Source organism: Petromyzon marinus, unplaced genomic scaffold, assembly GCF_048934315.1.
Source record: "Petromyzon marinus isolate PM22_M1 ecotype Great Lakes invasive population unplaced genomic scaffold, UKy_Petmar_22M1.pri1.0 PM_G_Scaffold_2, whole genome shotgun sequence".
Classification (NCBI taxonomy): Eukaryota; Metazoa; Chordata; class Hyperoartia; order Petromyzontiformes; family Petromyzontidae; genus Petromyzon; species Petromyzon marinus.
In genome coordinates this window covers 9294418-9311319 of record NW_027422761.1, presented here as the reverse complement: position 1 = coordinate 9311319, position 16902 = coordinate 9294418, and positions in this window count along the sequence as shown.

Below are 16902 nucleotides of genomic sequence, written 5' to 3'. Positions count from 1 at the left end.
GCCTATTTAATAAGTATTTAATGAGCCTATTTAATAAGTCTATTTAATAAGCCTATTTAATAGGCCTATTTAATAAGTCTAATTTGCTGAAATAAGCCTATTTAATAAGCCTAAGTTGCTGAATAAGCCTATTTAATAAGCCTAAGTTGCTGAAATAAGCCTTTTTAATAAGTCTAAGTTGCTGAAATAAGCCTATTTAATAAGCCTAAGTTGCTGAAATAAGCCTATTTAATAAGGCTATTTAATAAGCCTAAGTTGCTGAATAAGCCTATTTAATAAGTCTAAATTGCTGAAATAACGCTATTTAATAAGCCTAAGTTGCTGAAACAAGCCTATTTAATAAGGCTATTTAATAAGCCTATTTAATATGCCTATTTAATAAACCTATTTAATAAGTATTTAATGAGCCTATTTAATAAGTCTATTTAAAAAGCCTTTTAATAAGCCTATTTAATAAGTCTAAGTTGCTGAAATAAGCCTATTTAATAAGCCTAAGTTTCTGAATGAGCCTATTTAATAAGCCTAAGTTGATGAAATTAGCCTATTTAATAAGCCTAAGTTGCTGAATAAGCCTATTTAATAAGCCTAAGTTGCTGAATAAACCTATTTAATAAGTCTAAATTGCTGAAATAAGCCTATTTAATAAGCCTATTTAATAAGCCTATTTAATAAGTATTTAATGAGCCTATTTAATAAGTCTATTTAATAAGCCTATTTAATAGGCCTATTTAATAATCTAATTTGCTGAAATAAGCCTATTTAATAAGCCTAAGTTGCTGAATAAGCCTATTTAATAAGCCTAAGTTGCTGAAATAAGTCTTTGTAATAAGTCTAAGTTGCTGAAATAAGCCTATTTAATAAGCCTAAGTTGCTGAAATAAGCCTATTTAATAAGGCTATTTAATAAGCCTAAGTTGCTGAATAAGCCTATTTAATAAGTCTAAATTGCTGAAATAACGCTATTTAATAAGCCTAAGTTGCTGAAATAAGTCTATTTAATAAGCCTAAGTTGCTAAAATAAGCCTATATAATGAGGCTATTTAATAAGTCTATTTAATAAGCCTATTTAATAAGCCTATTTAATAAGCCTATTTAATATGCCTATTTAATAAACCTATTTAATAAGTATTTAATGAGCCTATTTAATAAGTCTATTTAATAAGCCTTTTAATTAGCCTATTTAATAAGTCTAAGTTGCTGAAATAAGCCTATTTAATAAGCCTAAGTTTCTGAATGAGCCTATTTAATAAGCCTAAGTTGATGAAATTAGCCTATTTAATAAGCCTATTTAATAGGACTATTTAATAAGTGTAAGTTGCTGAAATAAGCCTATTTAATAAGCCTACGTTTCTGAATGAGCCTATTTAATAAGCCTAAGTTGCTGAAATAAGCCTATTTAATAAGCCTAAGTTGCTGAATAAACCTATTTAATAAGTCTAAATTGCTGAAATAAGCCTATTTAATAACGCTATTTAATAAGCCTAAGTTGCTGTAATAAGCCTATTTAATAAGCCTAAGTTGCAAAAATAAGCCTATTTAATGAGGCTATTTAATAAGTCTATTTAATAAGCCTATTTAATAAGCCTATTTAATAAGCCTATTTAATACGCCTATTTAATAAACCTATTTAATAAGTATTTAATGAGCCTATTTAATAAGTCTATTTAATAAGCCTTTTAATATGCCTATTTTAATAAGCCTATTTAATAAGCCTATTTAATAAGTCTATTTAATAAGTCTATTTAATAAGCCTATTTAATAAGTATTTAATGAGCCTATTTAATAAGCCTATTTATTGAGCCTATTTAATAAGCCTATTTATTGAGCCTATTTAATAAGCCTATTTATTGAGCCTATTTAATAAGCCTATTTAATAAGTCTATTTAATAAGCCTATTTAATAAACATAATTAATAAGCCTATTTAATAAGCCTATTTATTGAGCCTATTTAATGAGTCTATTTAATAAGCCTGTTTAATAAGCCTATTTAATAAGTATTGAATGAGCCTATTTAATAAGCCTAAGTTGCTGAATAAGCCTATTTAATAAGCCTAAGTTGCTGAAATAAACCTATTTAATAAGCCTAAGTTTCTGAATGAGCCTATTTAATAAGCCTAAGTTGCTGAATAAACCTATTTAATAAGTCTAAATTGCTGAAATAAGCCTATTTAATAACGCTATTTAATAAGCCTAAGTTGCTGAAATAAGCCTATTTAATAAGCCTAAGTTGCTAAAATAAGCCTATTTAATGAGGCTATTTAATAAGTCTATTTAATAAGCCTATCAAATAAGCCTATTTAATAAGCCTATTTAATATGCCTATTTAATAAACCTATTTAATAAGTATTTAATGAGCCTATTTAATAAGTCTATTTAATAAGCCTTTTAATAAGCCTATTTAATAAGCCTATTTAATAAGCCTATTTTATAAGTCTATTTAATAAGTCTATTTAATAAGCCTATTTAATAAGTATTTACTGAGCCTATTTAATAAGCCTATTTATTGAGCCTATTTAATAAGCCTATTTATTGAGCCTATTTAATAAGCCTATTTATTGAGCCAATTTAATAAGCCTATTTAATAAGTCTATTTAATAAGCCTATTTAATAAGCCTAATTAATAAGCCTATTTAATAAGCCTATTTATTGAGCCTATTTAATGAGTCTATTTAATAAGCCTGTTTAATAAGCCTATTTAATAAGTATTGAATGAGCCTATTTAATAAGCCTAAGTTGCTGAATAAGCCTATTTAATAAGCCTAAGTTGCTGAAATAAACCTATTTAATAAGCCTATTTAATAAGCCTAAGTTGCTGAATAAGCCTATTTAATAAGCCTAAGTTGCTGAAATAAGCCTATTTAATAAGTCTAATTTGCTGAAATAAGGCTATTTAATGAGCCTAAGTTGCTGAAATAAGCCTATTTAATAAGCCTAAGTTGCTGAAATAAGGCTATTTAATACATCCAAGTTGCTAAAATAAGCCTATTTAATAAGCCTAAGTTGCTGAAATAAGGCTATTTAATAAGTCTAAGTTGGTGAAATAAGGCTATTTAATAAGTCTAAGTTGGTGAAATAAGCCTTTTTAATCAGCGAAAGTTGCCGAAATAAGCTTATTTAATATGCCCAAGTTGCTGAAATAAGCGTATTTAATAAGGATCTTTAATAAGTCTAAGTTGCTGAAATAAACCTATTTAATAAGCCCAAGTTGCTAAAATAAGCCTATTTAATGAGGATATTTAATAAGTCTATTTAATAAGCCTATTTAATAAGCCTATTTAATACGCCTATTTAATAAACACATTTAATAAGTATTTAATGAGCATTTTTAATAAGCCTATTGAATAAGTCTATTTAATAAGCCTATTTAATAAGTCTATTTAATAAGTCTAGTTAATAAGCCTATTTAATAAGTATTTAATGAGCCTATTTAATAAGCCTATTTATTGAGCCTATTTAATAAGCCTATTTATTGAGCCTATTTAATAAGCCTATTTATTGAGCCTATTTAATACGCCTATTTAATAAGCCTATTTATTGAGCCCATTTAATAAGTCTATTTAATAAGCCTATTTAATAAGCCTATTTAATAAGTATTTAATGAGCCTATTTAATAAGTCTATTTAATAAGCCTATTTAATAGGCCTATTTAATAAGTCTAATTTGCTGAAATAAGCCTATTTAATAAGCCTAAGTTGCTGAATAAGCCTATTTAATAAGCCTAAGTTGCTGAAATAAGCCTTTTTAATAAGTCTAAGTTGCTGAAATAAGCCTATTTAATAAGCCTAAGTTGCTGAAATAAGCCTATTTAATAAGGCTATTTAATAAGCCTAAGTTGCTGAATAAGCCTATTTAATAAGTCTAAATTGCTGAAATAACGCTATTTAATAAGCCTAAGTTGCTGAAACAAGCCTATTTAATAAGGCTATTTAATAAGCCTATTTAATATGCCTATTTAATAAACCTATTTAATAAGTATTTAATGAGCCTATTTAATAAGTCTATTTAAAAAGCCTTTTAATAAGCCTATTTAATAAGTCTAAGTTGCTGAAATAAGCCTATTTAATAAGCCTAAGTTTCTGAATGAGCCTATTTAATAAGCCTAAGTTGATGAAATTAGCCTATTTAATAAGCCTATTTAATAGGCCTATTTAATAAGTCTAAGTTGCTGAAATAAGCCTATTTAATAAGCCTAAGTTTCTGAATGAGCCTATTTAATAAGCCTAAGTTGCTGAAATAAGCCTATTTAATAAGCCTAAGTTGCTGAATAAGCCTATTTAATAAGCCTAAGTTGCTGAATAAACCTATTTAATAAGTCTAAATTGCTGAAATAAGCCTATTTAATAAGCCTATTTAATAAGCCTATTTAATAAGTATTTAATGAGCCTATTTAATAAGTCTATTTAATAAGCCTATTTAATAGGCCTATGTAATAATCTAATTTGCTGAAATAAGCCTATTTAATAAGCCTAAGTTGCTGAATAAGCCTATTTAATAAGCCTAAGTTGCTGAAATAAGTCTTTGTAATAAGTCTAAGTTGCTGAAATAAGCCTATTTAATAAGCCTAAGTTGCTGAAATAAGCCTATTTAATAAGGCTATTTAATAAGTCTAGTTAATAAGCCTATTTAATAAGTATTTAATGAGCCTATTTAATAAGCCTATTTATTGAGCCTATTTAATAAGCCTATTTATTGAGCCTATTTAATAAGCCTATATATTGAGCCTATTTAATACGCCTATTTAATAAGCCTATTTATTGAGCCCATTTAATAAGTCTATTTAATAAGCCTATTTAATAAGCCTATTTAATAAGTATTTAATGAGCCTATTTAATAAGTCTATTTAATAAGCCTATTTAATAGGCCTATTTAATAAGTCTAATTTGCTGAAATAAGCCTATTTAATAAGCCTAAGTTGCTGAATAAGCCTATTTAATAAGCCTAAGTTGCTGAAATAAGCCTTTTTAATAAGTCTAAGTTGCTGAAATAAGCCTATTTAATAAGCCTAAGTTGCTGAAATAAGCCTATTTAATAAGGCTATTTAATAAGCCTAAGTTGCTGAATAAGCCTATTTAATAAGTCTAAATTGCTGAAATAACGCTATTTAATAAGCCTAAGTTGCTGAAACAAGCCTATTTAATAAGGCTATTTAATAAGCCTATTTAATATGCCTATTTAATAAACCTATTTAATAAGTATTTAATGAGCCTATTTAATAAGTCTATTTAAAAAGCCTTTTAATAAGCCTATTTAATAAGTCTAAGTTGCTGAAATAAGCCTATTTAATAAGCCTAAGTTTCTGAATGAGCCTATTTAATAAGCCTAAGTTGATGAAATTAGCCTATTTAATAAGCCTAAGTTGCTGAATAAGCCTATTTAATAAGCCTAAGTTGCTGAATAAACCTATTTAATAAGTCTAAATTGCTGAAATAAGCCTATTTAATAAGCCTATTTAATAAGCCTATTTAATAAGTATTTAATGAGCCTATTTAATAAGTCTATTTAATAAGCCTATTTAATAGGCCTATTTAATAATCTAATTTGCTGAAATAAGCCTATTTAATAAGCCTAAGTTGCTGAATAAGCCTATTTAATAAGCCTAAGTTGCTGAAATAAGTCTTTGTAATAAGTCTAAGTTGCTGAAATAAGCCTATTTAATAAGCCTAAGTTGCTGAAATAAGCCTATTTAATAAGGCTATTTAATAAGCCTAAGTTGCTGAATAAGCCTATTTAATAAGTCTAAATTGCTGAAATAACGCTATTTAATAAGCCTAAGTTGCTGAAATAAGTCTATTTAATAAGCCTAAGTTGCTAAAATAAGCCTATATAATGAGGCTATTTAATAAGTCTATTTAATAAGCCTATTTAATAAGCCTATTTAATAAGCCTATTTAATATGCCTATTTAATAAACCTATTTAATAAGTATTTAATGAGCCTATTTAATAAGTCTATTTAATAAGCCTTTTAATTAGCCTATTTAATAAGTCTAAGTTGCTGAAATAAGCCTATTTAATAAGCCTAAGTTTCTGAATGAGCCTATTTAATAAGCCTAAGTTGATGAAATTAGCCTATTTAATAAGCCTATTTAATAGGACTATTTAATAAGTGTAAGTTGCTGAAATAAGCCTATTTAATAAGCCTACGTTTCTGAATGAGCCTATTTAATAAGCCTAAGTTGCTGAAATAAGCCTATTTAATAAGCCTAAGTTGCTGAATAAACCTATTTAATGAGTCTAAATTGCTGAAATAAGCCTATTTAATAACGCTATTTAATAAGCCTAAGTTGCTGTAATAAGCCTATTTAATAAGCCTAAGTTGCAAAAATAAGCCTATTTAATGAGGCTATTTAATAAGTCTATTTAATAAGCCTATTTAATAAGCCTATTTAATAAGCCTATTTAATACGCCTATTTAATAAACCTATTTAATAAGTATTTAATGAGCCTATTTAATAAGTCTATTTAATAAGCCTTTTAATATGCCTATTTTAATAAGCCTATTTAATAAGCCTATTTAATAAGTCTATTTAATAAGTCTATTTAATAAGCCTATTTAATAAGTATTTAATGAGCCTATTTAATAAGCCTATTTATTGAGCCTATTTAATAAGCCTATTTATTGAGCCTATTTAATAAGCCTATTTATTGAGCCTATTTAATAAGCCTATTTAATAAGTCTATTTAATAAGCCTATTTAATAAACATAATTAATAAGCCTATTTAATAAGCCTATTTATTGAGCCTATTTAATGAGTCTATTTAATAAGCCTGTTTAATAAGCCTATTTAATAAGTATTGAATGAGCCTATTTAATAAGCCTAAGTTGCTGAATAAGCCTATTTAATAAGCCTAAGTTGCTGAAATAAACCTATTTAATATGCCTATTTAATAAGCCTAAGTTGATGAATAAGCCTATTTAATAAGCCTAAGTTGCTGAAATAAGCCTATTTAATAAGTCTAAGTTGCTGAAATAAGGCTATTTAATGAGCCTAAGTTGCTGAAATAAGCATATTTAATAAGCCTAAGTTGCTGAAATAAGGCTATTTAATACATCCAAGTTGCTAAAATAAGCCTATTTAATAAGCCTAAGTTGCTGAAATAAGTATATTTAATAAGCATAAGTTGCTGAAATAAGCCTATTTAATAAGTCTAAGTTGCTGAAATAAGCGTATTTAATAAGGATCTTTAATAAGTCTAAGTTGCTGAAATAAACCTATTTAATAAGCCCAAGTTGCTAAAATAAGCCTATTTAATGAGGAAATTTAATAAATCTATTTAATAAGTCTATTTAATAAGCCTATTTAATAAGCCTATTTAATACGCCTATTTAATAAACACATTTAATAAGTATTTAATGAGCATTTTTAATAAGCCTATTGAATAAGTCTATTTAATAAGCCTATTTAATAAGTCTATTTAATAATTCTAGTTAATAAGCCTATTTAATAAGTATTTAATGAGCCTATTTAATAAGCCTATTTATTGAGCCTATTTAATAAGCCTATTTATTGAGCCTATTTAATAACCCTATTTATTGAGCCTATTTAATACGCCTATTTAATAAGCCTATTTATTGAGCCCATTTAATAAGTCTATTTAATAAGCCTATTTAATAAGCCTATTTAATAAGTATTTAATGAGCCTATTTAATAAGTCTATTTAATAAGCCTATTTAATAGGCCTATTTAATAAATCTAATTTGCTGAAATAAGCCTATTCAATAAGCCTAAGTTGCTGAATACGCCTATTTAATAAGCCTAAGTTGCTGAAATAAGCCTTTTTAATAAGTCTAAGTTGCTGAAATAAGCCTATTTAATAAGGCTAAGTTGCTGAAATAAGGCTATTTAATAAGGCTATTTAATAAGCCTAAGTTGCTGAATAAGCCTATTTAATAAATCTAAATTGCTGAAATAACGCTATTTAATAAGCCTAAGTTGCTGAAACAAGCCTATTTAATAAGGCTATTTAATAAGCCTATTTAATATGCCTATTTAATAAACCTATTTAATAAGTATTTAATGAGCCTATTTAATAAGTCTATTTAAAAAGCCTTTTAATAAGCCTATTTAATAAGTCTAAGTTGCTGAAATAAGCCTATTTAATAAGCCTAAGTTTCTGAATGAGCCTATTTAATAAGCCTAAGTTGATGAAATTAGCCTATTTAATAAGCCTATTTAATAGGCCTATTTAATAAGTCTAAGTTGCTGAAATAAGCCTATTTAATAAGCCTAAGTTTCTGAATGAGCCTATTTAATAAGCCTAAGTTGCTGAAATAAGCCTATTTAATAAGCCTAAGTTGCTGAATAAGCCTATTTAATAAGCCTAAGTTGCTGAATAAACCTATTTAATAAGTCTAAATTGCTGAAATAAGCCTATTTAATAAGCCTATTTAATAAGCCTATTTAATAAGTATTTAATGAGCCTATTTAATAAGTCTATTTAATAAGCCTATTTAATAGGCCTATGTAATAATCTAATTTGCTGAAATAAGCCTATTTAATAAGCCTAAGTTGCTGAATAAGCCTATTTAATAAGCCTAAGTTGCTGAAATAAGTCTTTGTAATAAGTCTAAGTTGCTGAAATAAGCCTATTTAATAAGCCTAAGTTGCTGAAATAAGCCTATTTAATAAGGCTATTTAATAAGTCTAGTTAATAAGCCTATTTAATAAGTATTTAATGAGCCTATTTAATAAGCCTATTTATTGAGCCTATTTAATAAGCCTATTTATTGAGCCTATTTAATAAGCCTATATATTGAGCCTATTTAATACGCCTATTTAATAAGCCTATTTATTGAGCCCATTTAATAAGTCTATTTAATAAGCCTATTTAATAAGCCTATTTAATAAGTATTTAATGAGCCTATTTAATAAGTCTATTTAATAAGCCTATTTAATAGGCCTATTTAATAAGTCTAATTTGCTGAAATAAGCCTATTTAATAAGCCTAAGTTGCTGAATAAGCCTATTTAATAAGCCTAAGTTGCTGAAATAAGCCTTTTTAATAAGTCTAAGTTGCTGAAATAAGCCTATTTAATAAGCCTAAGTTGCTGAAATAAGCCTATTTAATAAGGCTATTTAATAAGCCTAAGTTGCTGAATAAGCCTATTTAATAAGTCTAAATTGCTGAAATAACGCTATTTAATAAGCCTAAGTTGCTGAAACAAGCCTATTTAATAAGGCTATTTAATAAGCCTATTTAATATGCCTATTTAATAAACCTATTTAATAAGTATTTAATGAGCCTATTTAATAAGTCTATTTAAAAAGCCTTTTAATAAGCCTATTTAATAAGTCTAAGTTGCTGAAATAAGCCTATTTAATAAGCCTAAGTTTCTGAATGAGCCTATTTAATAAGCCTAAGTTGATGAAATTAGCCTATTTAATAAGCCTAAGTTGCTGAATAAGCCTATTTAATAAGCCTAAGTTGCTGAATAAACCTATTTAATAAGTCTAAATTGCTGAAATAAGCCTATTTAATAAGCCTATTTAATAAGCCTATTTAATAAGTATTTAATGAGCCTATTTAATAAGTCTATTTAATAAGCCTATTTAATAGGCCTATTTAATAATCTAATTTGCTGAAATAAGCCTATTTAATAAGCCTAAGTTGCTGAATAAGCCTATTTAATAAGCCTAAGTTGCTGAAATAAGTCTTTGCAATAAGTCTAAGTTGCTGAAATAAGCCTATTTAATAAGCCTAAGTTGCTGAAATAAGCCTATTTAATAAGGCTATTTAATAAGCCTAAGTTGCTGAATAAGCCTATTTAATAAGTCTAAATTGCTGAAATAACGCTATTTAATAAGCCTAAGTTGCTGAAATAAGTCTATTTAATAAGCCTAAGTTGCTAAAATAAGCCTATATAATGAGGCTATTTAATAAGTCTATTTAATAAGCCTATTTAATAAGCCTATTTAATAAGCCTATTTAATATGCCTATTTAATAAACCTATTTAATAAGTATTTAATGAGCCTATTTAATAAGTCTATTTAATAAGCCTTTTAATTAGCCTATTTAATAAGTCTAAGTTGCTGAAATAAGCCTATTTAATAAGCCTAAGTTTCTGAATGAGCCTATTTAATAAGCCTAAGTTGATGAAATTAGCCTATTTAATAAGCCTATTTAATAGGACTATTTAATAAGTGTAAGTTGCTGAAATAAGCCTATTTAATAAGCCTACGTTTCTGAATGAGCCTATTTAATAAGCCTAAGTTGCTGAAATAAGCCTATTTAATAAGCCTAAGTTGCTGAATAAACCTATTGAATAAGTCTAAATTGCTGAAATAAGCCTATTTAATAACGCTATTTAATAAGCCTAAGTTGCTGTAATAAGCCTATTTAATAAGCCTAAGTTGCAAAAATAAGCCTATTTAATGAGGCTATTTAATAAGTCTATTTAATAAGCCTATTTAATAAGCCTATTTAATAAGCCTATTTAATACGCCTATTTAATAAACCTATTTAATAAGTATTTAATGAGCCTATTTAATAAGTCTATTTAATAAGCCTTTTAATATGCCTATTTTAATAAGCCTATTTAATAAGCCTATTTAATAAGTCTATTTAATAAGTCTATTTAATAAGCCTATTTAATAAGTATTTAATGAGCCTATTTAATAAGCCTATTTATTGAGCCTATTTAATAAGCCTATTTATTGAGCCTATTTAATAAGCCTATTTATTGAGCCTATTTAATAAGCCTATTTAATAAGTCTATTTAATAAGCCTATTTAATAAACATAATTAATAAGCCTATTTAATAAGCCTATTTATTGAGCCTATTTAATGAGTCTATTTAATAAGCCTGTTTAATAAGCCTATTTAATAAGTATTGAATGAGCCTATTTAATAAGCCTAAGTTGCTGAATAAGCCTATTTAATAAGCCTAAGTTGCTGAAATAAACCTATTTAATATGCCTATTTAATAAGCCTAAGTTGATGAATAAGCCTATTTAATAAGCCTAAGTTGCTGAAATAAGCCTATTTAATAAGTCTAAGTTGCTGAAATAAGGCTATTTAATGAGCCTAAGTTGCTGAAATAAGCATATTTAATAAGCCTAAGTTGCTGAAATAAGGCTATTTAATACATCCAAGTTGCTAAAATAAGCCTATTTAATAAGCCTAAGTTGCTGAAATAGGTATATTTAATAAGCATAAGTTGCTGAAATAAGCCTATTTAATAAGTCTAAGTTGCTGAAATAAGCGTATTTAATAAGGATCTTTAATAAGTCTAAGTTGCTGAAATAAACCTATTTAATAAGCCCAAGTTGCTAAAATAAGCCTATTTAATGAGGATATTTAATAAGTCTATTTAATAAGCCTATTTAATAAGCCTATTTAATAAGCCTATTTAATACGCCTATTTAATAAACACATTTAATAAGTATTTAATGAGCATTTTTAATAAGCCTATTTAATAAGCCTATTTAATAAGCCTATTTAATAAGTCTATTTAATAAGTCTAGTTAATAAGCCTATTTAATAAGTATTTAATGAGCCTATTTAATAAGCCTATTTATTGAGCCTATTTAATAAGCCTATTTATTGAGCCTATTTAATAAGCCTATTTATTGAGCCTATTTAATAAGCCTATTTAATAAGTCTATTTAATAAGCCTATTTAATAAGCCTAATTAATGAGCCTATTTAATAAGCCTATTTATTGAGCCTATTTAATGAGTCTATTTAATAAGCCTGTTTAATAAGCCTATTTAATAAGTATTGAATGAGCCTATTTAATATGCCTAAGTTGCTGAATAAGCCTATTTAATAAGCCTAAGTTGCTGAAATAAGCCTATTTAATAAGCCTATTTAATAAGCCTAAGTTGCTGAATAAGCCTATTTAATAAGCCTAAGTTGCTGAAATAAGCCTATTTAATAAGTCTAAGTTGCTGAAATAAGGCTATTTAATGAGCCTAAGTTGCTGAAATAAGCCTATTTAATAAGCCTAAGTTGCTGAAATAAGGCTATTTAGTACGTCCAAGTTGCTAAAATAAGCCTATTTAATAAGACTAAGTTGCTGAAATAAGTATATTTAATAAGCATACGTTGCTGAAATAAGCCCATTTAATAAGTCTAAGTTGCTGAAATAAGGCTATTTAATAAGTCTACGTTGCTGAAATAAGCCTTTTTAATCAGCGTAAGTTGATGAAATAAGCTTATTTAATAAGCCCAAGTTGCTGAAATAAGCCTACTTAATTATGCTATTTAATAAGCCTAAGTTGCTGAAATAAGCCTATTTAATAAGCGTAAGTTGCTGAAATAAGGCTATTTAATAAGTCTAAGTTGCTGAAATAACCTTCTTTGGTTCTTTCGGTAAAGTCACGTAGAATGAGAATAAAATAATAAATTGATAAAATAAAATAACACAATAATATTCTCACGACGTTTCGGCCACAACACAAGCGGCCTTCATCAGGTCTCGCCCCCCTTCACCTGATGAAGGCCGCTTGTGTTGTGGCCGAAACGTCGTGAGAATATTATTGTGTTATTTTATTTTATCAATTTATTATTTTATTCTCATTCTACGTGACTTTACCGAAAGAACCAAAGAAGATGAATCATTGCAGTCACGAAAGCTTTAAATTGCTGAAATAAGCCTATTTAATAAGCCTACGTTGCTGAAATAAGCCTATTTAATAAGCCTGTTTAATAAGCCTAAGTTGCTGAAATAAGCCTATTTAATAAGCCTATTTATTGAGCCTATTTAATAAGCCTATTTATTGAGCCTATTTAATAAGCCTATTTATTGAGCCTATTTAATACGCCTATTTAATAAGCCTATTTAATAGGCCTATTTAATAAGTCTAAGTTGCTGAAATAAGCCTATTTAATAAGCCTATTTATTGAGCCTATTTAATAAGCCTATTTATTGAGCCTATTTAATAAGCCTATTTATTGAGCCTATTTAATACGCCTATTTAATAAGCCTATTTATTGAGCCTATTTAATAAGTCTATTTAATAAGCCTATTTAATAAGCCTATTTAATAAGTATTTAATGAGCCTATTTAATAAGTCTATTTAATAAGCCTATTTAATAGGCCTATTTAATAAGTCTAAGTTGCTGAAATAAGCCTATTTAATAAGCCTAAGTTGCTGAATAAGCCTATTTAATAAGCCTAAGTTGCTGAAATAAGCCTTTTTAATAAGTCTAAGTTGCTGAAATAAGCCTATTTAATAAGCCTAAGTTGTTGAAATAAGCCTATTTAATAAGGCTATTTAATAAGCCTAAGTTGCTGAAAAAGCCTATTTAATAAGTCTAAGTTGCTGAAATAACGCTATTTAATAAGCCTAAGTTGCTGAAATAAGCCTATTAATAAGCCTAAGTTGCAAAAATAAGCCTATTTAATGAGGCTATTTAATAAGTCTATTTAATAAGCCTATTTAATAAGCCTATTTAATACGCCTATTTAATAAACCTATTTAATAAGTATTTAATGAGCCTATTTAATAAGTCTATTTAATAAGCCTTTTAATAAGCCTATTTAATAAGCCTATTTAATAAGCCTATTTAATAAGTATATTTAATAAGTCTATTTAATAAGTCTATTTAATAAGCCTATTTAATAAGCCTATTTAATACGCCTATTTAATAAACACATTTAATAAGTATTTAATGAGCATTTTTAATAAGCCTATTGAATAAGTCTATTTAATAAGCCTATTTAATAAGTCTATTTAATAATTCTAGTTAATAAGCCTATTTAATAAGTATTTAATGAGCCTATTTAATAAGCCTATTTATTGAGCCTATTTAATAAGCCTATTTATTGAGCCTATTTAATAACCCTATTTATTGAGCCTATTTAATACGCCTATTTAATAAGCCTATTTATTGAGCCCATTTAATAAGTCTATTTAATAAGCCAATTTAATAAGCCTATTTAATAAGTATTTAATGAGCCTATTTAATAAGTCTATTTAATAAGCCTATTTAATAGGCCTATTTAATAAGTCTAATTTGCTGAAATAAGCCTATTTAATAAGCCTAAGTTGCTGAATAAGCCTATTCAATAAGCCTAAGTTGCTGAAATAAGCCTTTTTAATAAGTCTAAGTTGCTGAAATAAGCCTATTTAATAAGCCTAAGTTGCTGAAATAAGCCTATTTAATAAGGCTATTTAATAAGCCTAAGTTGCTGAATAAGCTTATTTAATAAGTTTAAATTGCTGAAATAACGCTATTTAATAAGCCTAAGTTGCTGAAATAAGCCTATTTAATAAGGCTATTTAATAAGCCTATTTAATATGCCTATTTAATAAACCTATTTAATAAGTATTTAATGAGCCTATTTAATAAGTCTATTTAATAAGCCTTTTAATAAGCCTATTTAATAAGTCTAAGTTGCTGAAATAAGCCTATTTAATAAGCCTAAGTTTCTGAATGAGCCTATTTAATAAGCCTAAGTTGATGAAATTAGCCTATTTAATAAGCATATTTAATAGGCCTATTTAATAAGTCTAAGTTGCTGAAATAAGCCTATTTAATAATCCTAAGTTTCTGAATGAGCCTATTTAATAAGCCTAAGTTGCTGAAATAAGCCTATTTAATAAGCCTAAGTTGCTTAATAAGCCTATTTAATAAGCCTAAGTTGCTGAATAAACCTATTTAATAACTCTAAATTGCTGAAATAAGCCTATTTAATAAGGCTATTTAATAAGCCTAAGTTGCTGAATAAGCCTATTTAATAAGTCTAAGTTTCTGAAATAAGGCTATTTAATAAGCCTAAGTTGCTGAAATAAGGCTATTTAATAAGTCTAAGTTGCTGAAATAAGCCTATTTAATAAGCCTAAGTTGCTGAAATAAGCCTATTTAATAAGGCTATTTAATGAGCCTAAGTTGCTGAAATAAGACTATTTAATAATCCTGAGTTTCTGAACTAAGCCTATTTAAAAAGGTATATTTAATAAGCCTAAGTTGCTGAAATAAACCTGTTTAATAAGGCTATTTAATAAGCATAAGTTGCTGAAATAAGCTTATTTAATAAGCCTAAGTTGCTGAAATAAGCCTATTTAATAAGGCTCTTTAATAAGTCTAAGTTGCTGAAATAAACCTATTTAATAAGCCCAAGTTGCTAAAATAAGCCTATTTAATGAGGATATTTAATAAGTCTATTTAATAAGCCTATTTAATAAGCCTATTTAATAAGCCTATTTAATACGCCTATTTAATAAACACATTTAATAAGTATTTAATGAGCATTTTTAATAAGCCTATTTAATAAGCCTATTTAAAAGCCTATTTAATAAGTCTATTTAATAAGTCTAGTTAATAAGCCTATTTAATAAGTATTTAATGAGCCTATTTAATAAGCCTATTTATTGAGCCTATTTAATAAGCCTATTTATTGAGCCTATTTAATAAGCCTATTTATTGAGCCTATTTAATAAGCCTATTTAATAAGTCTATTTAATAAGCCTATTTAATAAGCCTAATTAATGAGCCTATTTAATAAGCCTATTTATTGAGCCTATTTAATGAGTCTATTTAATAAGCCTGTTTAATAAGCCTATTTAATAAGTATTGAATGAGCCTATTTAATATGCCTAAGTTGCTGAATAAGCCTATTTAATAAGCCTAAGTTGCTGAAATAAGCCTATTTAATAAGCCTATTTAATAAGCCTAAGTTGCTGAATAAGCCTATTTAATAAGCCTAAGTTGCTGAAATAAGCCTATTTAATAAGTCTAAGTTGCTGAAATAAGGCTATTTAATGAGCCTAAGTTGCTGAAATAAGCCTATTTAATAAGCCTAAGTTGCTGAAATAAGGCTATTTAGTACGTCCAAGTTGCTAAAATAAGCCTATTTAATAAGACTAAGTTGCTGAAATAAGTATATTTAATAAGCATACGTTGCTGAAATAAGCCCATTTAATAAGTCTAAGTTGCTGAAATAAGGCTATTTAATAAGTCTACGTTGCTGAAATAAGCCTTTTTAATCAGCGTAAGTTGATGAAATAAGCTTATTTAATAAGCCCAAGTTGCTGAAATAAGCCTACTTAATTATGCTATTTAATAAGCCTAAGTTGCTGAAATAAGCCTATTTAATAAGCGTAAGTTGCTGAAATAAGGCTATTTAATAAGTCTAAGTTGCTGAAATAAGCCTATTTAATAAGCCTACGTTGCTGAAATAAGCCTATTTAATAAGCCTGTTTAATAAGCCTAAGTTGCTGAAATAAGCCTATTTAATACGCCTATTTAATAAGCCTATTTAATAGGCCTATTTAATAAGTCTAAGTTGCTGAAATAAGCCTATTTAATAAGCCTATTTATTGAGCCTATTTAATAAGCCTATTTATTGAGCCTATTTAATAAGCCTATTTATTGAGCCTATTTAATACGCCTATTTAATAAGCCTATTTATTGAGCCTATTTAATAAGTCTATTTAATAAGCCTATTTAATAAGCCTATTTAATAAGTATTTAATGAGCCTATTTAATAAGTCTATTTAATAAGCCTATTTAATAGGCCTATTTAATAAGTCTAAGTTGCTGAAATAAGCCTATTTAATAAGCCTAAGTTGCTGAATAAGCCTATTTAATAAGCCTAAGTTGCTGAAATAAGCCTTTTTAATAAGTCTAAGTTGCTGAAATAAGCCTATTTAATAAGCCTAAGTTGTTGAAATAAGCCTATTTAATAAGGCTATTTAATAAGCCTAAGTTGCTGAATAAGCCTATTTAATAAGTCTAAGTTGCTGAAATAACGCTATTTAATAAGCCTAAGTTGCTGAAATAAGCCTATTAATAAGCCTAAGTTGCAAAAATAAGCCTATTTAATGAGGCTATTTAATAAGTCTATTTAATAAGCCTATTTAATAAGCCTATTTAATACGCCTATTTAATAAACCTATTTAATAAGTATTTAATGAGCCTATTTAATAAGTCTATTTAATAAGCCTTTTAATAAGC